Raw genomic sequence first — 24,754 nt, 5'->3', positions numbered from 1 at the left:
TTTTTTGCGGTGCTAGGGATCGAACCCAGGGCCCTGTGCTTGTAAGGCGAGCACTTTACCAACTGAGCTATCTCCCCAGCCCACAAATATTTCTTAAAAAAATTTTTTTGGTGCTGGGGATTGAACTCAGAGCCCTTTGCCCATGATAGGCAAGTTTTCTACCATTTAACTACCTCCTCAGCCCAATCACGTTATTAACGTTATTTTCAGGTTCCATCTTGGATTTTAGAACTATTTTTCTATGATTTGCAGTTTCATTAACTTGTTAACAGTCTGAGATGATAGTTATTTTAGTAGAAAAGTATGTAAAAACAGACCCTTAATCTCATTTCAGAAATATCTAGATGAAAGAATAGCAAATAATCTACAAAAAATTCTCAATCTTACTGTGATAACAGATTAAAAGCCAATAATACAGCTGGACACAGTGGTGCACACCTGTAATCCCAGCAACTTGGGAGGCTGAGGCAGGATAAAGCCAGGCTCAGCAATTTAGCAAGGCCCTAAGCAACTAAGTGAGACCGTATCAAAATTAAAAATAAAAAGGGGTTGGAGATGTGGCTCAGTGGTTAAGTGCCCCTAGAATAAAACCCCAGCACCAAAAAAAGAAGGTATTTTACAAATTCCTCGGCGTAGCAAAAATTCTCAAAACACAAAATGTCAATGTTTTAAGATCATAAAAGTAATTTTCAAATGAGTTTACTATTTTTGTAACAGAGCAATGCAAAATCATAAATATTTTTAAACTGCTTTTAAAAAATGCTTGGGAGAATCAGTCATAAATTTTTAAAGCATATAAGCCAACCACAGCTAAATTAACTCAGGAGTTTTCATATTAATTTGGACTGGAACTACCATTACCTGATTTTTACCTAAAATGGTCTTATTACTTCTTTTTTTCACTAATGGCTAGTAAATTTTCCATTACTTAATACATTTAACAGACAAGACAAAATTTCTAATAGAATACAATAGGACTAACAAAGTCGTGGTCATGAGATCTACATAAAACACAAAACACAAACCAAGAGGTCTAAAAATCAAGGGCTAGTGAGCAGGAGGGTAAATAAATCTCTCAAATCTGAAAAGAACAGTTCAAACAGCCAGTAGTCTCTCTACTTGCCCTTACCCCTCAGTACTGGGGATTAAATCCAGGGCACTTTACCACTGAGCCACACCACCAGACCTCTTTATTTTGTTTTTCTTTTTCTACAAATGTATTCCCCAACTCAATCTGGACTGCCGCAAAGACAGAAAGCACACAATTATTTTCTTTTGCATCCTAGGGCACACCAAAAGAACAACAGCAAATTGTTCAAGGGTCTATCAGATGCACACCACCAGACCTTTTTATTTTTAGATAGGATTTCCTAAATTGTCCAAACTTGCCTCAAACTTTTGATTCTCCTTGCCTCAGTCTCCAGAACCTCTGGAATTACAGGAATACACCACTGCACCCAGCTCCACTACAATTTTTTTAATAAATAAAGCCTAAGGGAAAAGATAATTCCTGAAGAAGGCATACAACTAATATAAAAATTAGAGAAACGGGCTGGGGATGTAGCTCAGTGGAAGAGTGCATACCTAGCATGTACAAAAGGTTCCGGGTTCAATTCTCCTGACACTGCAAAAAAGTGAAAAAAGTACCTTAGCTGCATCATCAATTAAATGCAATTAATATCAACTTTCACCTAAAACCAAAAAAAGTTCAATGAAAGTGTAGTTATATACTACTAGTCCGATAACGAACTACTACAACCCTCAACCTTCTGGGATGCAGTTTGGTAATATGTGTCATCAACTAAAAATATTCAGATCAGTCAGGCATGGTGGTTTGCACTACTTGGGAATCTGAGACAGGAAAATCACTTGAGCCCACAAGTTCTAGGTTAGCCTGCATAATGTAACAATACTTGTTTTAAAAATAAAACTGAGGAGCTGGATATGGTGGCACATGCCTATAATTCCAGGGGTTCAGGAGGCTGAGGCAGGAGGATCACAAGTTCAAAGCCAACCTCAACAATTTAGAGGCCCTAAGCAACTTGACTAGACATGGCTCAGTGGTTAAGCACCCCTGCATTCAATCCTTGGTGCCAAAAAATAAAAAAATTAAAATAAAACAAGGGCCAGACAAGGTGGCACACAACTATAATCCAGCCACTCAGGAGGCTGAGGTAGGAGGACTACAATTTCAAGGCCAATTTTGGCAATTTGTTGAGACCTTGTCTCAAAATAAGAAGAGCTGGAGATGTAACTTAATGGTAGAGTGCTTGCTTAGCATATGTGAGACCTTGTGTTCCAGCCTCAGTATTGAAGAAAAAAAAAAAAAATGCAGACTATGAAAACTGAACCCTTAATATTATAATACATTCTATGGGATGCAGGCTTGAGAATATGTGCCTGCAATCCCAGCTACTCCAGAGGCTGAAGCAGGAGATCATTTGAGCCCAGGAGTTCAAGACCAGCCTGGGTAACATAAGAGACCTTTGGAGCAAAAAAAAAAAAAAATCTGTATTTTTCTTTTCTGATTAAAGTATACTGCTTTCAGAATGAAAAAAATTGCAGTAAGAGAAAAAGGTTTATGTGCTTAGTGAAAAAGCATAATTAAGCAGATTATAAAATGGCACATGTAATTAAAGACAGCACTTTAAAAAAAGAAGCTGAAAAGAACCATGTATTAATAGATTTATGCTCTTAAAAAATAACATAGTAGAGCCAGATGCAGTGGTGCACACCTGTAAATCTAGTGGCTTGGGAGGCTGAGGACAGGCAGGTCATGAGTTCAAAGCCAGCCTCAGCAATTTAGCGAGGTACTAAGCAACTCAGTGACACCCTGTATCTAAATAAATAAAAAAGGGCTGAGGTGTGCCTCAGAAAAAATAGCACAGTAGGGAACTCTGGGTTGAGCAACTGGAAAATTTATGGGAAATTTGGGTTAGAACATTAGTTTCAGGTGGTATTAGGAAAATCCTTTTAAGTGATAAAAGATTATTGACATTTTATTTATCTTAAATTAGTAATAACAGGCAACTGTTACTCAACAATTATCCATTGATTTCCACAAACTTTTTGGAATCCCCCTTCCTGTAGTTGTACTAAAAGGCTACCTTTTTTTTTTTTTTTTTTTTTTGTACTGGGGATTTAACCCAGGGTTCTTTAGCAGTGAACTAAATCTATGGGATTATAGGCCTGTGCCACCATGTCCATCTAGAGACTAATAAATTTTGAGGCAGAATCCTGTACAGTAGGTATTTTTGTTTTTTTACCCAAACACTCAGTACCTTTATATTTTTTGATTTTGAGTCTTTAACTTCTGTTGCTCAGACTCCATTGTGATACCAGATATAGACTGAACTTAAGACTTGGAAAGTTTTTTCTCTTTTCCTTTTAAAATAAATTCTCCATGGTACTGACAACAAAACATAGAATAGTAAATTGTAACAGAATAGTATAATCTGACTATCAGTTCATCCTCTCTACATTTCAAATCCATTCCTTACTTTAAGAAAAAAGAGGGCTGGAAGTGTAGTTCAGAGGTAGAGTGATTGCTTAGCATACACAAGGCCCTGGGTCCAATCCCTAGCATCAAGTAAATAATAAATAAAAGCTTAAAAAAGATCCAGAATTACTGCAAGTTGGATTTTACCTTAATTTTTCCTTAAGCTGTACTATAAAAATATGAATCTTTATTTAACTTCTCTCTAATCATTAATTCCCTTCTCTTTCATTCCCTGCTCCTTCTTACAAAAGAACTATTACTAATTTCCTTTCCCTTATACAAGGTAAGTTAGACATCCATCACGTTCCACGTGAAATTCTTGTGGTTAATGTTTTAAAAAGTATTTAGAAAAACTTGGAAAAAAGATTATTATATCTTAAAATGATTACACTAGTTGAGTGTTATGGTGATCAAATAATGATTTTGTTTTCCTACTTTTCCACACATTTTACTCAAATTATACATTTACATATGGGTACAAATGTTTATATATAAATACAATTTACACACATGTAAACAAAAGCTATTATCCAAAACAAAAATCAAATGCTGTTGCGGTAACTCCCACCCAATAGTAAAGTAGTGGTGTTTATCTATGGAAAGATAGATAGTCCTAAACCTTAAAAATTTAGTACTTTAAAATAATTATATAATTGGCAGTCTATGGCCTATGTGCTTAGGGAACAGAAATAGAAGACTTTTTACTGTGCATATACTTCTGTAGCCAGGCATGTCCCATGCCTGTAGTCCCACCTACAGGAAGAAGGAATAAGGATCTCTTCAGTCCAGGAATTTGGGATTCAGGAATCCTAGGCAACACAGGAAGATCTTATCTCTTTAAAGGAAGAAAGAAAAGGATGGGGGATCCTATTTGTATCTTCTGAATTTACACCATGTGAATATTTTAACTATTCAAAAGAGTTTTAAGTTTTTAATTTTTTAGTGCTGTGGGTTGAACCCAAGGATTTACATATGCATTTCTACCCATGAGCTATACCCCTAGTCCTTAATTTTATATATATATATATATATATATACACACATACATGGTTGTAGATGGACACAACACCTTTATTTTATTTATTTTATATGGTGCTGAGGATCAAAACCAGTGCCTCACACATGCTAGTCAAGCACTCTACCACTGAGCCAGTAAAATACAAGTTTTTTCACATTCTGGGGACCACCTGACACCCTAGATGGTAAACAAGTAACTAAAAGGCAGCACATACAGCATGGATAGATGCATTAGAACAAAGGAAGGAATGATTCACCTCCTAAGTGGGACAAAGCAGAAAGGGATGAGATTTCATTATGCTTTTCAGTATGGTACACAATATGTAACTTATTAAGTATTTACTTATGGAATTTTCCACTTAATATTTTCAGGCCTTGGTTATCTACAGGTAAGGGAGAACTAGGTATTCTAATTCTATAAGTTAATACAGTACCGATGAACTAAATCCTATCATTGATGAATAAATTATAAAGTATATAGACAGACCCTAAAACGGACACTTCTAAAAGTCAGTTTGATTCAGGTGAAGGCAGGGTGTACTAGGAATTGAACCCAGTGGTACTTAACCACTGAGTCACATCCCCAGCCCTTTTTATTTTTTATTTTGAGACAGGGTCTCCCTAAATTGCTCAGAGCCTCCCTAAATTGTTTAGAGCCTCCCTAAGTTGCTTAGAGCCTCACTAAGTTACTGAGGCTGGTTTTGAACCTGTGATCCTCCTGCCTCAGACTAAGGATTATAGGCGTTAACCACCATGTCCAGCCTAAAGTCAGTTTTTTATCTAAATCTGAGGCAATCATTCTTTGCAAAATGAGGTTTTAAAAATTTACCTTTCTCCTTCCTTCTCACTCACTGGAGGAAGCCTTAAAAATTCAGAGTAGCAAATTAGGACTAGTGCTAAGGCACTTGCCTCTTAGCATGCATGAGGCACTGGGTTCAATCCCCAGTACTGGAAAAAGAGAATTACTGAAAGAATAGATATGTATCATATACTATTAATGTCGGTATAGTATTTTCTTAGTTTTGTAGGTTTTGTAGGCTTTATGTGGTACTGCGGATCAAACCCAAGGCCTGGCACATGCTAGACACTTGCTCTATCACTTAGCTCCATCTCCAGTCTTTAAGTTAGTTCTAAAATAAAAACCTGTGGCAGTGGCAAATACTTATAATACCAGTAACTTGTCTGTAACCCAGCAACTTGGAAGGCTGAAACAAGGGGATTTCAAGTTTGCAAACAGCCCTGTCTCAAAATAAAAAATAAAAAAGGTTGTGAGTGTAGTTCAGTGCTAGAGGACCCTGGGTTTCAGGCCCCAATACTAAACACACACAGAAAACAAAAAACAAGTTAGAACAAAAGAAAAGGCCGAGACTAGCTTTGTTTTAGATCTTTTCCCAAAGTATATCCAGAATCAAAGACATCTGGAGGCTTATCACTGCTGGAATAGCAAGTAAAGAAAAGGTAGTGGATGAAGGAGTGGTATAAGAGCATATTATAACCCAGTATATAAGAAAGCAATCCTTTTTCCTAGAATTTTTATTTTATATAAAAATTTTTACTTCCATATAAAATATGAATCAAAAAATATTTCAGGGCTGGGGAGATAGCTCAGTTGGTAGAGTGCTTGCCTCACAACAAGCACAAGGCCCTGGGTTCAATCCCCAGCACCGCCAAAAAAAAAAAAAAAAAAAAAAAATTTTTTTTTTTTCAATAAATCGTCATAGGAAAACTTACTAGCAAAAGAAAAAAAAAAAAAAACCACAGTAATTGTAGTAATTTATTTTTTTGTTTTGTTTGTGGTGCTGGAAATCAATATAAGAGCCTCACACATGCTAGGTATGTGCTCTATCATTGAGCTACATCCCCAGCCATAGAATTTAAGTGAATATTTGACCTTTGGAAAAGGACTTCCTAAAGATATATACAATAAGTTCAAAAAATTTATAAAGCAATTAGAAAAAATTTTTTTCATTTACAAAAATTTTTTTAGTTATAGATGGACGCAATACCTTTATTTTATTTATTTATTTTTACATGGTGCTGAGGATCAAACCCAGTGCCTCACACATACATGCCACGCAAGTGCTCTACCACTGAGCTACAACCCCAGCCCATATTCAGACAGTTTTTTTTTAAAGGCTATGAACTTTTTTAAACTTTATTTTATCTATTTTTATGTGGTATTGAGGATGGAACCCAGTGCCTCGCACATGCCAGGCAAGTGCTCTACCCTGAGCTACAACCCCAGCCAATATTCAAACATTTTAACAGAACAACAAACACAGATTCTTAAAAGTATGCAGGAGCCATACATACATTGCACTTAAGATTGTAAACTATAATAAATTTTCTGACAATATAAATCCAGAAGTTTAAAAATACACATGTTCCTAAATAATTCTATTTCTACTATCAAGGAAAATAATCTGAAATACAAAAATTATATATAAAGGTAGATTTTCATAGCTTTAAAAAGTGAAAAACAAGTCTCACTCAAAAGGAATGTTTAAATTATGACACATACTATGAATCATTATGCAGTCAAATGTTTCATTTTCCTTCTTAATGACATGAGAAAATTATCACAACACAATGCAAAAAGTATATTTAAAAGGATATAAAAATAAACATAGCACTGCACACATCTTAAAAGTCACAGGAAAAAACCAAGAATGAAAAAGCTGAAAAAAAGAATAAAACTTCGACATCATATCTTCCTGTATCTGGGCAGCAGGATTTTACTTTTTCCCTTTGTACATTTACCACAGAGCTACATCCCAAGGATCCTAAGTTTTGTTTTGTTTTTTCTCCTAAGACAGGGCCTCCATAAATTGCCAGATTGGTCTCAAACTTTCCATCTCTTACTTTGCCTCAGTAGATGGGATTACATTTATGTGCCACCCTGTCATCTCAACTGGTTTTAAATATGTTTTTATATAGAAGCAAAACAATCTCCTCCACTTCCCCCACACCCTATGTAAACACAGGTTCTTCCTGTGAAAGTACAGATAACAAGGGCTAACTCAAGGTCAAAAAATGAACTCTTTAATGTACATTAAGTAGGTGATTTATGATGGAATTACTTTTTCAAATAGCCAGCCAAATTTTTACAATGATGAAGAATGATAACAAAATTCTTTCAGTTCTAAAAATTAAAATCCACAGCAAGAGAAAAATGCCAAGTAACACATTAGAAGGCATACAATTTTTTTGTTTTGTTTGTGGTACTTGCGATTATGTGAAGGTAGGGAGGTATTTTTGGAAAAATAGAACTGGAGGCTTAGCTTAGTGGTAGAGTGCTATACCTACCGCGCACAAGGCCCTGGGTTCCATTCCCAGAAACTTAAAAAAACAAATCAGAAAACAAAACTCAGAAAAAGTATTCTATGCATTTTTGTAAAAAATAAAATTAAGCACCAATTTCACTGAGTAAAGCTCCAGTTTTAAAACTAATAGTGAAATGTTTTAGAAACTGCTAGAACTGCTACCAGCATGTTCAGGAAACATATACTTGAGTCTGCTCTATTTATTCTTTTTTTGAAGTACTGGGGACCAAACCCAGGCCTCCCACATACCAGGCAAGCACTCCACCATTAAGATATACCTCTTGTATATTTCTTTCTTTCTTTCTTTATTTTATTTCTACTACTTTCTTTTATTTATTTTTTATTTTGACAGTACTGGGATTTGAGCCCAGGGACACTGTGTACCATTGAGCTACGTTCCCCAGTCCTTACTATTTTTTATTTTGAGACACTAAGTTTGTCTAAGTTGCTGAGGCTAGCCTCAAATTTGCAAGTAGCTAGAATTATAGGCATGTGCCACCATGATCAAGTTACTTTATTTTTTATCAGAGATTGGGCTGAACCAATATAGTTATGCCTTAATAGTTTTAAATTGTTTTTAGTTGTATATGAACAAAATACTTTTTTTTTATTTATTTATTTTTATGCGGTGCCTTCTCACATGTGCCAGGCAAGTGCTCCACCAATGAGCTACAACCCCAGCCCACCTTAATAGTGCTTATTAGAATGTAGCTTTATTAGCTAGGGAGTGATATTGGCCAAATTGTTATATTGTGTGAATGTATGAATATGTATCATTATGTACAAATAAAATGCAGGAATAAAAAATGTGGAATGAGGAAAAAATGATATCTCAACAAGTTAAAAAAAAAAAGAATGGAGCTTTACTAGTTACTTCCACATATAAACAAAAACCCTTCTGAGAACATCAAAACAGGAAAATTATCCATTTTTAAAAATGAGGGAAGCCAGGCATGTGGCACACACCTATAATCCAGCAGCTCAGAAAGCTGAGGCAGGAGGATGGCAAATCCAAAGCCATCCTCAGCAACTTAATAAGACTGTGTCTCAAAATAAAAAATAAAAAGGGCTGGGGATGTGACTCAGTGATCAAGCACCCCTGGGTTCCATCTTCAGTACCAAAAAAGAAGAGGAAAACAGTTAGGCACAGTGGCTCATGCTATAACCAGAAGGGAGGCTGAGGCAGGAGAATCAAAAGTTAGCCAACCTCAGAACTGAGCAAGCCCTGTGCAACTTGGTGAAACCCTGTCTCAAAATAAAACCTTAAAAAAGGGCTGGGGATGTAGTTCAGTGTTAAAGCACCCCTGGATTCAATCCCCAGTACAATAAAGAGGAAAACTTGTTCAGATAAGGTGACAAAGTTTGGACAGGAAGTCACAGTGTAAATTCCTGACCAGGTCTTATTCTGTATCTACCAGTTATGATCAACCATAGACTGGGTAGCCTATAAAAACAGAAATTTATTTCTCACAATCTGGAAAGTTGGAATGTCCAAAATCAAGGCAATGGCAGACTCTGTCTGGTGGTGGGAGGGGGCCTTCCTTCTGTGTCCTCATAAGGTGAAAAGAAACAAAACAGCTCTCTAGGGCTTTTGTTTTGTTTTGTTTTTGTATCAGGGATTGAACCAGGATAATATACCACTGAGTAACATCCCCAGCCCTTTTTATTTTTTTGAGACAGAGTCTTGCTAAATTACTTAGGACCTCACTAAGTTACTGAGGCTGGCCTCAAACACGATCCTCCTGCCTTAGCCTCCCTAGCGATTACAGGCAAGTAACACCTGTAAGTTTCAATTACAAATTCTGGGAGACCTATTCAGACCATAGCATTAAGTCTTAGACATTACCTCTTTTTTCCTCAGTGACACTTTTAAGTCCTTAACTGTATTTGATTCACATTCTAGGAATTACTTTGAATAACTTGCTAAGACATCATGGGATAACAGAAAGAAAATATCCTGGATAAAATTCAAGTAACAGCACTACTGAGAAATGAATAATCAACCTCTCTGTAACTTTACTTATAAAACAGGAATGATGGCTAAAACTGTTCATTTTAAAGGGCTATTTAAAGACTGAATGAGGGGGCTGGGGCTACAGCTAAGTGGCAGAGCGCTTGCCTAGCACATGAGAGACACTGGGTTCCAAACTTAGCACTGCATTTAAAAAAAAATTTTTTTACTTAAAATAAAGGTATGCTATCCATCTACAACTACAAAAATAAATTTTTTTTAAAAATAGTGAGAATTTGTAAGAGTGCTTTATAGGTCAAAAAGCAATGGGCCAACTCAAATCTATGGCGTTTTCACCACTCAGGCCTATTCTACTCTGGAGTGTTGTGCTCCCCTGTGGCCACAGTTATCATTCTTCTACATAAAAGGGAAGAAAGGCATCTTGCATTCTGAAGCTCAGTTCCTCAACTACTAATTTTTCTTTTCCTGGTTATAATTTACTCATATATGATATAAAGACTCCCTGATCAAGGTCCAGGAGTAAAATTTATCACAAATGAGCTGAGCATAGTGACACATGCCTGTGATTCCAGTTACTCAAGAGGCTGGGCATGAGGATCACAAGTGAGGCACTGGCTTTGATTCTGGGCAACACAAAAAAATATAGGGATGTATTTAAAATATATAAGAGCTAGGTATGGTGGCACATGCCGGTAATCCTAGGTTCTTGGGAGACTGAGGTAGGAGGATCAAGAGTTCAAAGCCTGCCTGGACAACCTCAAAACTCCATCTCAAAATAAACAAATATCTGAGGTTGTTTGGCATTGTAGATCAGGATACAGTGCTTGCCTGCCATGCACAATACCCTGGGTCTAATCCCTAGCTGGGATTAGAAGGATATGTGGTTATGTGCACACATATATACACCAATATATTGCACCACGTATTTTGTATCTCAGAGACTTGGACTATGGTGTCTCTGGGGTCCTGGACACCAAAGGACAATCATAAACTTGTGTCTTAAAAAACTGTTTTGTGTTGGGCATCAAGGCATACAACAGTAATCCCAGCGACTCAGGAGGCAGGAATATCAAAGGTTAGAGGCCAGCCTCAGCAACTTAGTGAATCCCTAAGCAACTTAGCTAGACCCTGTCTCAAAATATAAAAGGGGTTCAGGGGTAAAGCACCCCTATATTCAATCTCCAGTATAAAACAAAACAAACAACCAAAAACAAACAAAAAAAACTCCCACAGAACTATATTGTAAGACAAAACAAAACGGTCAAAACACTGACTTCTAATTCTTGTGTGTACCAGTGAAGATGTTAACTGCATACCTAACTTGATTTAAAGTACCCTTATTAGGTGTTAAATTTTGAAATCTTTGCGCTTGTAACACTTGTAAGTGCAGACAAGCATAACCTAGCTTTGTTTTGTACTTTTACAAAGCTGACACATTTGTGCTTTGATCTAAATTTAAAAAAAGAAAAAAGGGAAATGAAAATTCAATATGAAAATAAGCAACGAGAAAGAAACTTTCTCCAAAATAAAAAGTGAAGCTTAAATGTTACTAAATGTACATATAAGCTCTATTATACATTTAAAAATTGCTTTAGCTTAGAAAACATACACATTTCCTCAGAGATGTTTATATTTAAAAAATTTTTTTTAGTTGTAGATGAACAAAATATCTTTATTTTATCTATTTAAATGTGGTACTGAGAATTGAACCCAGTGCTTCACATGTGCCAGGCAAGCACTCCACCAGTTAGCCACAATCCCAGTCCAAGAGATGATTATTTTAAAGCAATACACATTTCAAATTAAAATGTTCAAATACCCCCTCCACCCCAAAAAAAGTTACTTTCCTCTCCTCAGAGGCACCTTCTACTTTCATATAAGTTTTCTAGGTGTATCCAAGTACATGTACACTATATATAGTTGTTAAATTATGATTAAAATCCTTTGTTTCAAATCATTAAAGTGTCTTTAATATGGCATATCTTAAAATTAGACTACTATAATTCTTCAGAGCTTTAACTGTTTAAAGTTATGGCTCCTCACAGTATTATAATAGTAAAAAACCATTCACGTCCAACATTAACTGAGAGCTTCAAGTCAGTTTATTCAAACTATAATATACAGCCAGTTAAAAATCATGTTTAGGCTAGGTGTTGTGGTGCATGCCTGTAATCCCAGCAATTCGGAAAGCTGAAACAGGAGGGTTGAAGTCTGATGACAGCCTGGACAAATTAGTGAGACCTTTTTTTTTTTTTTTTTTAAGGAACTAAGGATTGAACCCAGGGGTGCTTAACCGCTGAGCAACATTCCCAGCCCTTTTTATTTTGAGACTGGGTCTCATTAAGTTACTCAGGGCCCGGCTGTGCTAAATTGCTGAGGCTGACCCTGAACTTGGGATCCTCCTTGCCTTAACCTCCTGAATCACTGGGATTATAGGTATACCCCAACTGCACCCACCTATAAGATCCTGCCTTAAATTAAAAAATAAAAAGGGCAGGGAATATATAGCTCAGTGGTAGAGTGCCCCTGAATTTAATCTCTAGGACTGCAAGAAAAAAATCGCATTTAGGGTAGGATGGGGTATAGCCCAGTGGTAGAACACTTGCCTACCATGCACAAGGTCCTGGGTTTGACCTCTAGCACCATAAAAATCACATTTAGAACATTTCTGAAGGACAAACTAAAAAGCTCATTGTATTAAACAAACAAAAGTATATAAGAATATGTGAGGGCTGGGGAGATAGCTCAGTTGGTAGAGAGCTTGCCTTGCAAGCACAAGGCCCTGGGTTCGATCCCCAGTACCGCAAAAAAAAAAAAAAAAAAAATATGTGAGTATATCCAGTGTTGAGAATGGAACCCAGGGCCTCATACATGCTAGGCAAGTACTCTATACCAAGTAACATCCTTAGCCCCCAAATATGAATTTAAGCAAAAAGACAAGGAAATACACATACAGAAAGTACTTCTAAGTTTACAGATTCACTGTTAGTTTTATACATTACTGTCTTTTACAACTTTCCAATATTGCAAGCAGGCAAAGTGATAGGAGAGAGCCTGGCTGTTTATATAAGTCTAAGGTGGGTTAGGCTAGAGTTCTGGTAAAGGTCATGTATGAACTAAGCCTCCACAGAAAAAGTTAGCCAGTCTGAAAGACTGTAAAGGAAAATTATAAAACAACTAGTACTTTTCTGGGTGGAAGTCCCCCCACCCCAACATCAACATAACAATCAAATTTAACATTATTTTCATTCATCTGGAAAGGGGTCTTACAAATTGAAAAGTTTCTGTAGTTTATGATCATCCAAAAGCAGTCCAAAAAGTAAAAATCAATGAAGAACACAAATGACTTACCAAGAGGTAGAAAGGAATAAGTGACATGGGGTGCAGGGAACACTAGGGATTGAACCCAGGACCTTACACATGCTAGACAAATGCTCTACTACTGAGCTACATATCTAACCCATTTAACTGTATATTTAGACAAGTATCTATCACTGAATTACCAGGGTCACCTTGAACTTACAATCCTCCTGCCTCAGTCTCCTGAGCAGTTTTTTTTTTTTTTTTTTTTGGGGGGGGGCGGTGCAGGCAGCTAACTGGGGATTGAATCTAGAGGCACTTTATCACAGAACTACATCCCCAATCTTTTTTATTTATTTATGCTTTTGGTACCTGGGGTTGAACCCAGTGGTGCTTAACCACTGAGCCACATTCCCAAAAACTGTGAGACAGGGTCTTGCTAAGTTGCTTAGGGCCTCGCTAAATTGCTACTACTGGCCTCTAACTTTGGTTATCCCGCCTCAGCCTCCCAAGTTGCTGGGATTATAGGCATGTGCCACTACATGGGGGCCCTTTTTTCTTTTCTTTTCTTTTCTTTTTTTTTTGAGACAGGGTCTTGCTAAGTTGCTTAGGGCCTTATTAAGTTGCCAGGCTGTTATCAAACTCAAAATCCTTCTGTCTCAGCCTCCTAAATCACTGGGATTATAGGCATGGGCCATCATGGCCAGTCCAGCAAGTAGAAGGGTTTCTGATGTGGGGAATGCAATGTTAATATACAAGGAAGGAAAAAATACTCCAAATTTATTTTTAGCCTGGAAGACTCTCAGAACTCAATACAACAAAGCAGACAACCTGGGAGTCCTTATTCGATTTTTTTTTTTTTTTTTTTTTTTTTTTTTTTGAGACAGTCTTACTATATTGCTCAGGTTGGCCTTGAACTCCTAAATTCAAGAGGTCCTCCCGCTTCAGTCTCCCCAGTAGCACAGAGTATTTCTGAAGGTCATAACCCAGTTAGGCAACTTCAAGCTAAACCAAACAACAACAAAAACAATAACAACAAAAACATGGATTCTTGAGGACAGGATTGGAAATGCAGCAGAAAATATATCCTGTCCTTTAACAAACATGGGTTATCTTTAAAAAAAAAAAGTACTGTGTACAGTTCCAAATGCTATAGTTCAGAAGCAGCAGGGTACAATGATAAAGATTACAGATAGAGGTTCAAATCCAAGATTGTACCACTTATTATGTCTGTGTCTGTGTCTTCATTTGTAAAACGGGAGAAGGAATACCTCATCTGTGTTGCTCTGCAGTTAAATGAAAAATATGTGAGAGCAATTTTAAGCTTAGTACCTGATAGTGTTTAAAAAAGGTAGATTATTACTACTATAAAGCAAGACTCGATCTCCCAGAAAATATTAAAATATTAAGAGACCTTCTCAAACTTTAATGTATATTACAGTCACCTTAGGGGCCTGTTGAAAATTAAGGTTCTAGGGACCCATTTCTCCAGGGCTTAATTTTACTGGTCTGAAATACGATGAGAGTGTTCTCCTGCCCAGATATCAAGACTTATTAAAGGCTGGGGATGTAGTTCAGTGGTTAGAGTGCTTGTCTGGTGTGCCTGAGACACTGGGTTCAATCCCCAGAACCATATTTTAAAAATTATTGAAAAGCGTTCAGACACTGTTCCATAAAAACAGGCTGAAAATTAGACTGTTTCATAGAAAGGACTGGCCTAAAGCAGGAATAAAAGAACAAACAAGGGCCTCATTCTCAAAGAGCTAGTCTCCAATGAAACAGACAATTTAAATGGGAATTCCAGAGAGTGATATGTTGTTATAAATAAGAGAGTATGGAGAGACAGGGTAATCTCCTTGAATAGCCAACATCTGAACTGCCACCAGAATGGCATGACAGAATCAACCAAAGCAAGATCTCAAAGAATTCTAAAACCACAGGGCACAGCACTTGCAAAGGCCCTAAATGAGATCTAGCTTGGCAAGTTCCAGGAACAGCAGAGCTAAAGAGGATGAAATCTGAAAGACACACGTGTGGCCAGTCTCCAAAGTACTGAACTAGACAGAGGGATACAAAGAAAGAAAAGCAATGTCAAAACATGTAGTACCTGGCAAGCTCCATATGGAGTTCGCTTTTTATTCTGAATTGGAATAGGGCACTTTCAACAAGGAGGTGATACAATCTGAATTTCAAGAATAGGCTATGATAACAGGAATATATAAGCCCAAGGGAAGGAGGGAAACCATGGTTACTGCAGAGGACCAGGTGAGAGATGGTGAAGTTTGGCAAATGTGGCAGTAAGAATGGGAAGAAGTGAATACATATGAATGCTATAATTTAAGGCAACTCAAGGGAAAAGAACTAAGTCACACAAGTAGTAAGCATCTGGAACTAATTACTCAAGGGATAAAAATGAGGGTTGAGGATGTGAATCAATATAGAGCACTTGCCTAGCATTCATAAAGCCCTAGGTTTAATCCCCAATACTGCAAAGAAAAAAGAGAAAAAAATGAAAATAAGACGTTTACAGGTTTTAGCTAAATTTATGAGAAATCCACCCCAAATAGGTTATTAGCAGATTTAAGATACTTTATGCTACTTATCCCTTGAAGCTAAGGTGAAGAGGACATTATCTTCCATAGTTTTGGTACCAATGGTGAAAAACGGGATTAAATGGGCATAGATCTCAGACCCAATGTTAAATAAACACATTAAGTATGATGTGTAAAGTAAAATCTTCCAGGACATTCCTGAATAGTTGATTGGAATTTGGAGCACAGTATAACTAAACTTAACCTGGGTGAAACCACTAAATACACAAACTTTTTAAACTTCCATACTGCAACTCAGGGCTGTGTACCAGCTTTCTCAAGAGTTAAACTAAGCCTTACTTTGCCACATAATGAAGATTAATTTCTTAAATCTTAAAATATCATCACAGAGATCTGGGAGGTAAACTTTTAAAACCACTTTAATAATTAGTTTTTCCCACACAGAAAATATTCCCTGAAAGATTCAAAGTTTAAACCTGCAAAAATTTTGTTACTCAAAAAAGTACAAGTATGTGAAAAAGAAAGTTGCAGGAAAGCAAATATGGTAATACCACCATACTTTTTGGTGATTTACTGATTTTTTTTTTTTTTTTTTTTTTTTTTTTGGTAATCAAATCCAGGGGCACCTTACCACTGAGCCACATACCCAACGCTACTCCCTAAAATGCTGAGGCTGGCCTCAAACTTGTGATCCTCCTGCCTCAGCCTCCCCAGTACAGACATGCAACACTACACCCAACTTTTCTTTTTGCTTATCTGCTTTCATGGGCAGTGTCTCCAAATATCACAAAGCATTTTGTATAAGCAAAAATATCCAGTCCTAGGTTGGCATGAAAGGTCAAAAGCTGAAAAAGAAAAACTTAGAAAAAGCAATTTCCTTCATTCAACGTCAGCAGGATTCCAAGTCATAGGAAGAAAGGTTCATAAAGAGGTCCATGTTCCACCACAAGGACATACCCTTCAAGGAAGAAACAAACTCCTAAGAGAACTCATCCTGGATTTGATAAGGGGCAATTGATTACAATTTTGTGGGTCTTTCTTCCTGTTTACCACAGAAACACCTCCATTAGAGAGTTCTCTGAGGTGATAATGCTCTTTTTTTGGAATGGAGTTAGGATGCAAAGGTGGTTTGGTTTTGTGGTATCTTTGGCACGGAGGGAAGCAGGCTGGGAGCAGGTTACACTAAAGGAATCTGCGTGAGCAGTCACCTGGGATCACAAGCGTTCTGTTACCTCCACTGGATAGTGAGAACGTCTCTTGAGGGTCTCAAGCCTAAAACACCTGGAAGGTTCTCTTCTTTCCAAGTTGCTGTGTGTATAGCTGCCAACATTTTGACAAAACACAAAAATCGGAAGATCCCTTCTACAAATGCAGGTATTATGTGTGTGGAGCTCATCCTACTCTCGTTTGCAGAACCAAAAAATTCTATTAATAAAGCCACATCCTTGATTTTGCTAACTGGGGCAAGTGAAAATAGCCTACCGACTCTATAGTTAACAAATACCATCTTGGCTGAAATCCTAACATTTTAAATAGTCACTCTGGAGAACTTTGGCTTTAAACAGCAACACAGGACTTCAGCTACTGCCCGTCACCAGTCTACCACACGGTATTCGTTCCAATAAAGGGTACTACCTCTTTACCATCAGCCCCGGTCCCACTAACTAAACGAAAACGGGAATCCTTAAAATTCGCAACCCAACAGGGGTCAAAAAGCTGTCGCTTTCAGGATGGCAGCTTTTCTGTATCCTCAATCACAACAAAGGACGCATCCTAGTGACTTCATCATACCCAGAAAGGGCTGAGGAAGACGGGTAAACGAAATAGTGTGGATTTCGGAGTAGCTGAGATTTTCCCTTCCAGCTACGAGACTCTGCTTCTTACTCCATTATACGCCTCCACCCGTGTTGACTATCTGGCCATAAAAATAAAACCACCCGTGGCTCCCGTTCACTTTCTCGCCCAGCCCCGACTCGGGCTTCCTGCAGAGAAAGCCGAACTGCAAGCTGTCTGCCTCGTTCCTCTCCGGGGGACGCACGCTCGGCAGCAGCAGGCTCCTCCGGTGCGAAACCGCCAGTCTGGCGGCCGGGGAAGAAACGACCCGAGAAACAGCCTCGCTGTGCCGCAGCCACCGCAGTCCCCGAGAGCCTGAGGAGTCCCCAGGAAAAACCGGGGTGAGGGGAAGGTGGGCCGGCAAACGGCAGTGGGAGAGGGGAGACACTCACCCGCCCAGACAACAACCGACGGGGCGGGGAGGGTGGGGGGCCGGGACCTAGTCTCGGCAGAAAGACCGCCTGGGGCTTCCGGAACGCTGCGGCTGCTCCGGACGCCGCTGCCGCTGGTGCTGCTGGCCGCCTGCGTCTCCCCCTCCTCTGTTTGGATTCGATTGACCACGTCACTCTTAACCACGAGACCCGGATCTGCCGGCTCCCGCGGACCGCGGCGCAACAGATTGCAGCGCCTCGAGACTCCAGAAGCCCCGCCTGCCGAGCATGCGCGCGCCCCGGGCCGGTCCTGTGCGTCGGTGGGAGGCTGCGAGGGCGCGAGCGGCTTCGGGCGCTCACGTCACGCTGTGCGTGGGGGCGCGAAGCGCGGGGATGTGGTTCCGGTCGGGAAGGGCGGGGCTGAGGACTGTGAAGGAAGCAGGGTGAGGCCACACGTCCGTTGAATTATCTCGCGTAGCTCCTGTTCTTTACCAGAGTTTGTCTTCTCGCAGGTCTCTCTTGGCTGAGCTAGTGGCCCTCTCTGACCACAGTGTTTAGAATATTCGAGTAGAGGTAGAAGTGAGCACAGATTGGTGTCAGATGAAACCAGGTACATCTGTAGAGATGGTGATGTATTGATAACAAGCCCAGGTGAAAATTGGAGCTTGAAGATTACAAAAGTATGTTGAGTGTGGCAGTTATTGACTCCCCTTTACTCTCGAACATTTTTGTACCAGAAAACCAAAGTTCAACAGGAATATTAAAAGGGCTGTGTGACCAAAGATGACCTGCTGTTTAGGAGGTGGAGGGGAATGCTCTTGTTAGGCAACAAGCCCAAGCCTTTGTCGCTTTGGTTTTAGGGGAATTGAATAAGGATGCTGTTTGTGGGTTAAGAAATTCGATTTTTTTAGCTAGATGTTGTGGCGCACGCCTGCCATCCCAGCTACTTGGTGAGACTGAGGCGGGAGGATTGCAAATTCGGGACCAGCCTGGGCAACTTCGGAAGACACTGTCTCAAAAGTGGTGGGAATATAGTTCAGTGGCAGAGCGCCCCTGGGTTCAATCCCCAGTCTCTCAAAAACTAAATTTTGTTTTTTAAACTTAACTGGTGCTTCCTACTTTGCCATTCTAGCCTCAGTTTATTCGTTAAAGAATGAAAGTTGGCAAAATTTAGGACTATGCTATTGTTTTCTTAGGTCCGTGAATTGATGAACTTTAATTAAGTGTAACTAATACCAGGCTACTTGAGAGGCTAAGGCAGGAAAATCGCCTGAGCCTGGGAGTTTGAGGCCATCTGGGCAACAAATGTGAGTCCCAAAGATTTCACAGAAGTGCCTTTTTGCCCTACCCTATAGGAGAGGTGAAAGTTATAGTTGTCTTCCTTGTTCTGATTTGGTGATCTTTTCACCTACCCAGCTTCTCCTTTAGCTATTAGGTTAATTATTCCTCTACAAGCTGAGTCACCTTAAGCAAATTAGTATAATCTGCAAGAGTTTTTTTTTTTTTTTTTTTTTCCCCTAATAAATTAGATATTGAACACAGTTAAAGGTTCCTAGAAAACTAAAGATTTCTGGTAAAACTCAAAGTGTTTCCTTAGTTAATTTGTTATTTCAAGTTGGTACAAAATAAGCTTTCCGGGTGTGGTGGCACACCTGTAATTCCAGCGGCTCCAGAGGCTGAGGCAGGAGGATGGCAAATTCAAAGCCAACCTCAGCAACTTAGCGAGGCACTAAGCAACTCAGTGAGGCACTAAGCAACTCAGTAAGACTGTCTCTAAATAAAATAAACAAAAAAGGGGTAGGGACGTGGGTCAGTGGTTAAGTGCCCCTGTACCAAAAAAAAGAGGAAGCTTCTTCACCCTTACCTGCAATCCTGAACTTTCCTTATTCAAATTCAGAGATTTTTGAAGTGGAATCTAGTGCCTTTATGAAGTTCATGAGCTGACCCTGTAGCAGAGGCTCTCTAATTTGTGGAACTCTAAACAAAAAGTTTCGTATGCTTGGGTGCATCCATGTGCACATATGTTTGAAAACACAGCTTTGCCTAAGTGTTGAACAAAATTAAGATTGTACTAGAATCTTGTGCTGCACAAAATTCTTTATAAAGTAAATTGCAAGAAAATCAAGATGTTGGGATCCTGTGCTTAACCTCCAGTGATTTTGAGCTCTGAGGGTTGAGTCTCCTCTAGTCTTTTGAGTCAAGGTTACTTTGACCAACAGAGTCCAACAGGAAGATAATGTGACTTCTGAAGCTGTCATAAAGGCACTGATAACAGCTTTCCATCTCATTCTCTTGGATAGCTTGCTCTGGGGGAAGGCCATTCATCTTGCCACTCAAACAGCCCTACAAAGAATCGGCTCTGGAGAGGAACAAAAGTTTTTAGCAAACCATGGTACCGACTTGCCAACTATATGAGTGTATTCCTTTACAGATCCTACAACTGTAATCATGCATTTGGATGATTGCATCCCTGCCCAACATCTTACCACAATCTCATGAAAACTAGAAAGGGTTACCTCTGGCCCATAGACACTGTGCTATAGCATCTTGTGTGGGGTTTTGCCTTAATCTTCAAATTCAATCTTTATAAACTTTAAACAATGGAAGAACTAACAATTCTATATGTAAAGTAATTTTAAGATAATTCTTACCACAGTACCTGAAGCATAGAGATTGAGTAAATATTTGTTGAATGGATGTAGAGAAGTAAATAAGAGAAACACCAATTATAAATGGAACAAATACTGATAGATAAAATAGTAATATACTATATGAAGGGCTCATAACAAATCAATAAGGTAGATATTAACACTTTCAATACATGTGTAGGTACAGAACATGAACTGTTAACACACAAAAAGAAAAGAAAAAGTGATATTTGAAATTTTTCAGTAGCAGTAATTTAAAAATGCAAATTAAAGTAAGGTTTTCTTTTTCAACTACCACATTAGGGAAATATTTTTAAAAAGAAGTATATTAGTACTGTTAGCATTGCTAGTAGAAATGTAAATTGGCAGCTTTTTGGAAGTCAATTTGACAATATTTCAAATTCTATAAAGTATATTAATTGACTCAGTTTCACTATTAGGAACTTATCCTACTGAAATAATTTTAAAATAGAGAATAATATTATAAAGATACTAGTTTTCAGTGGGGAAATAAACTGCATATACAGTGCTAATGGGAAGGATAAATACGTTACATTGTATCTTACGGCCTAAAAATCTTGGTGATATGTAGTCATAGTTTGGAGAACACATTCCCAAATAAGTTTATGAATACATAAATCATACATGTTTACAAACGTTTCTTCTAAAGCAAAAATTGACATTGTAGGGGCTGGGCCTATAGCTCAGTGTTAGAGCGCTTGCCATGTGTAAGGCACTGTATTCAGTCCTCAGCACCACATAAAAATAAAGGAATTGTGTTCATCTACAACTAATAATATTTCTTTTTAAATTGGCATTACATTGGTGATTCCTGGGGGAAGTAAAAGAGTTCCTTACGACTTTTTTTTTCTTTTTTTGTGGGAGCTGGGTACTGGGGATTGGATCCAGGGACATTAACCACTGAGCAACATCCCCATCCCTTTTTTATTTTTTATTTTGAGACAGGGTCTTGCTAAGTTGCTGAAGCTACCTTTGAACTTGAAATTCTCCTACCTCAGTCTTCTGAGCTGCTGGGGTTTACAGGCATGCACCATGACATCTTATGATATATATTTTTTTTCTTTTTTGGTATCAGAGATTGAACTCAGGGGCAATCAACCACCAAGTCACAACCCCAGCCCTATTTTGTATTTTATTTAGAGACAGGGTCTCATTGAGTTGCTTAGCACCTCACTTTTTCTGAGGTTGGCTTTGAACTTGCAATCCTCCTGCCTCAGCCTCTTGAGCCACTGGGATTACAGGCATGCACCACCATGCCCAGTTCCTGAGACTTTTTGACCTTTTATACAATAAAAAATATATGACCTATTGACAATAAAAAAGTCATTTGTTATTTATTTATTTTTACTGGGATTGAAACCAGGACCTCATACATGCTAGGCAAGTGTTCTGCCACTGAGCAGAGGACTCCCACCCTTTTTTAAAATTTTGTTTTGAGATAGGGTCTGGCTAAGTTGCCCAGGCTGGTCTTGCACTTGCAAACTAATGTGGTAAGTAGCTGGAATTACGGGCATGCACCACCACACTGTTTTTTGTTTGGTTGTTTGGATGTGGGTTTTTTGGAGGAAGAGGTTTGGTTGATGTTTTGTTTTTGAAAAACTGTGTGGTTGTATTAGTCTGCTCAGATTCCCATAAAAGAATATCCCAGTATAGCAGGGCCCTAGATAACTGCACACACCACCACACATGCACATGCCCATATAGATGCAATGCATACTTATAGCAGCTACATAAAATTTCCAATTCAAGCAATCAAAAGAGACTTCTGAAGTTTCTAAATCCCAACTCCAACTTATGAAGAGAGAAAAGGCAGTGAGCTCATCTTGGTCTATCCCAGGTCCAATGACTAGAGCTAGAGGGGAATATGTTCAAGCAAACTCTTGGAGAAGGAAGCACTGGCAAGCTCATTTGAAGCAGTGCAAGGGTGGAAAGAATGAAAGACATCTACCACAGTTATCTGCAATCATGGCTTTTTTTGTTTGTTTTATGTCTTGTGGTGCTGGGGATTGAACTCAGGACCTTGTGTGTGTTCGGCAAGTGCTGTGATACTTAGCTACATCCCCAGCCCTGCAACCAATATTGTGATGATGACCTCAAAATTATGAACCAGACCCATTTCCTACCCTAGTCTTCCATTTTAGGGCTTTTCAGAAACCCTAAGATATGATAACCTCAAGAACTCTCTTTGTCAAGTAGTAAAAATCTCAAGGACAAAGAGAGAAAAATAAGTGTAATGTTAACGATTTTGTACCTGACTTCCAGGTAAAATGTTTTTGGACCATGAAGAAGGTTCATAGCCTATACATAGTCATCACCAGGACAGGGGATGTAGCTCAGTGGGATAGTGCTTGCTCAGCATACACAAGGCCCTGGATTCAATCTCCAGTACCAGGGGAAAAAACAGTCATCACCAGCAACCATAAAAAGAACCTGTTGAACCCTAACATGAGGTCAAATCCTGCTGCAGCAGTCATGGTGCTGCTCAATTGAACCATGTATCTTCTATGAGCTAATCATTGTGTAGTGATTCTGGGACAACTAGAAATCAATATTAAAAATCCTAAATATAGGGGCTGGGGAGATAGCTCAGTCAGTAGAGTGCTTGCTTTGTAAGCACAAGGTCCTGAGTTCGAACCCCAGCACCCAAAAAAAAAAAAAAAAAAAAATCCTAAATATAAACCAGCTGTGGTATTGCAGACCTGTAATCCTGGCAGCTAGAAGACTCAGACAAGAGAATCGCAAATTCAAAGCCAGCCTTAGCAATAGACTTTCAGGTCTATTGAATACAGTAGTTCAATATACAATACTGGCTAGACTTGCTAATGAACACTTTACAGTGATAGAATTGATTTTAGTGATACAAATTAAAATACAGTTAAAATTTAGAATGTATGATTGCAGGGGGCAGGGAATGGTACTGGAGATCAAACCAGGGCTTTGCACATGCTAAGAAAATACTCTTCCACTGAGATATTCCCTTACCCCCTAGAATGAATGATTAAAAAAAAAAAAAAGAACTGTACTATGTAGGAGTCTCCCTTACCTGAATGTATTATTCGTATACATATGTTAGAATGGAAATCTTTTCCCCATCAAGTAATTTGTGTGTGTGTGTGTGTGTGAGAAATACTGGAGATTGAACCCAGGGGGCTCTACCACTAAGCTATATCCTCCACCCTTTTTAAATACTTTGAGACAGGGTCTCGCAGAGTTGCCCAGGCTAGACTTTAACTTGTGATCCTCCCGCTTCAGCTTCTTCAGTTGGTAGGATAAAGGCATAAGCCACCATAACTTTCCTGCCTATCACTTTAAAAGGAATAATATGATAATATATTCAACTCTTTGACTACTTCTAGTTGGAAATGCAAAATGAGAACCTTCAGAATTACCTATGCCACACCTTGCCTACTGCTGTTGTTGATGTAGGTTCCTGATTTCAACCATTCATTCAAAGACATTAGAAAACTGTCCTGGTTCACTAATAGTTCCAGTATCAAGAGTCATGGCTCAGTATACAACCAATATAACTCCACATCGTGTACAACAACGAAAATGGGAAGTTATACTCCATGTATGTATGGTATGTCAAAATACGTTTACTGTCAGGTATAACTAAAAAGAATAAATTTTAAATTTTTTTTAAAAAGGTCATGGTTCAATATGGAAAGCAGCTACCCTGTACCCAGTATATGGTACAATTTCTGATGAAAGAAGATAAAGGCAGGCACAGTAGTGTACACCTGTAACTCCAGCTACTTGGGAGGCTAAAGCAAGAGGATCACTTTTCATTTGAGCTTAGGATTTTAGGGCCAGCATGGGCAACACAGTGAGACCTATCTGAAAAAAGAAGATGGTCCCAGAAGCTGGATTATAGGTTGTGTTCCTAGCAATGACAGAAGAATTCAATAATTCGCACTGAAGGAACCCCATGCAATGCCTGAAGGTGATTGGAATCAACACGTTGATGCCCTAGTTTGAACTCTTGAAGAGGCTACCTAGGTCTATGAAATAGGTTGACAAAAAAGAACTCAGTCCATGCAGCAATTGGCCAGATGACCACATATACCAGTGGCAGTCACAGAAGCTCAAACTACTAATAATAATATTTGTTATTATTACTATTTTTGGTACCAGGGATTGAACCCCATAACATCTAACCACTGAACCACATCCCCAGCCCTTTTTAAATTTTTTAAAATTTGAGACAACGTCTTGCTA

The 24,754-nt window shown here is 38.6% G+C and overlaps 1 protein-coding gene and 1 non-coding gene across 2 annotated transcripts in view; both read right to left on the bottom strand.

Moving 5' to 3' along the window:
- The window catches only part of Smim14 (small integral membrane protein 14), an 88,081-nt gene extending 69,928 nt beyond the window's left edge, over window positions 1-18,153 (bottom strand). Inside the window, exon 1 of the mRNA XM_047567094.1 lies at window positions 17,889-18,153. The gene's annotated coding sequence lies outside the window, so the exon portion shown is untranslated. The remainder of the gene's footprint in view (window positions 1-17,888) is intronic.
- On the bottom strand, window positions 1,214-1,336 carry LOC124995158 (small nucleolar RNA SNORA31). The gene has a single exon (XR_007110634.1). It is a non-coding gene; the product is annotated as a small nucleolar RNA SNORA31 (small nucleolar RNA).
- Window positions 18,154-24,754: the final 6,601 nt, after the last annotated feature.

Source organism: Sciurus carolinensis, chromosome 10 (genome assembly GCF_902686445.1).
Source record: "Sciurus carolinensis chromosome 10, mSciCar1.2, whole genome shotgun sequence".
Classification (NCBI taxonomy): Eukaryota; Metazoa; Chordata; class Mammalia; order Rodentia; family Sciuridae; genus Sciurus; species Sciurus carolinensis.
This window is presented reverse-complemented; position numbering and strand designations above follow the sequence as displayed.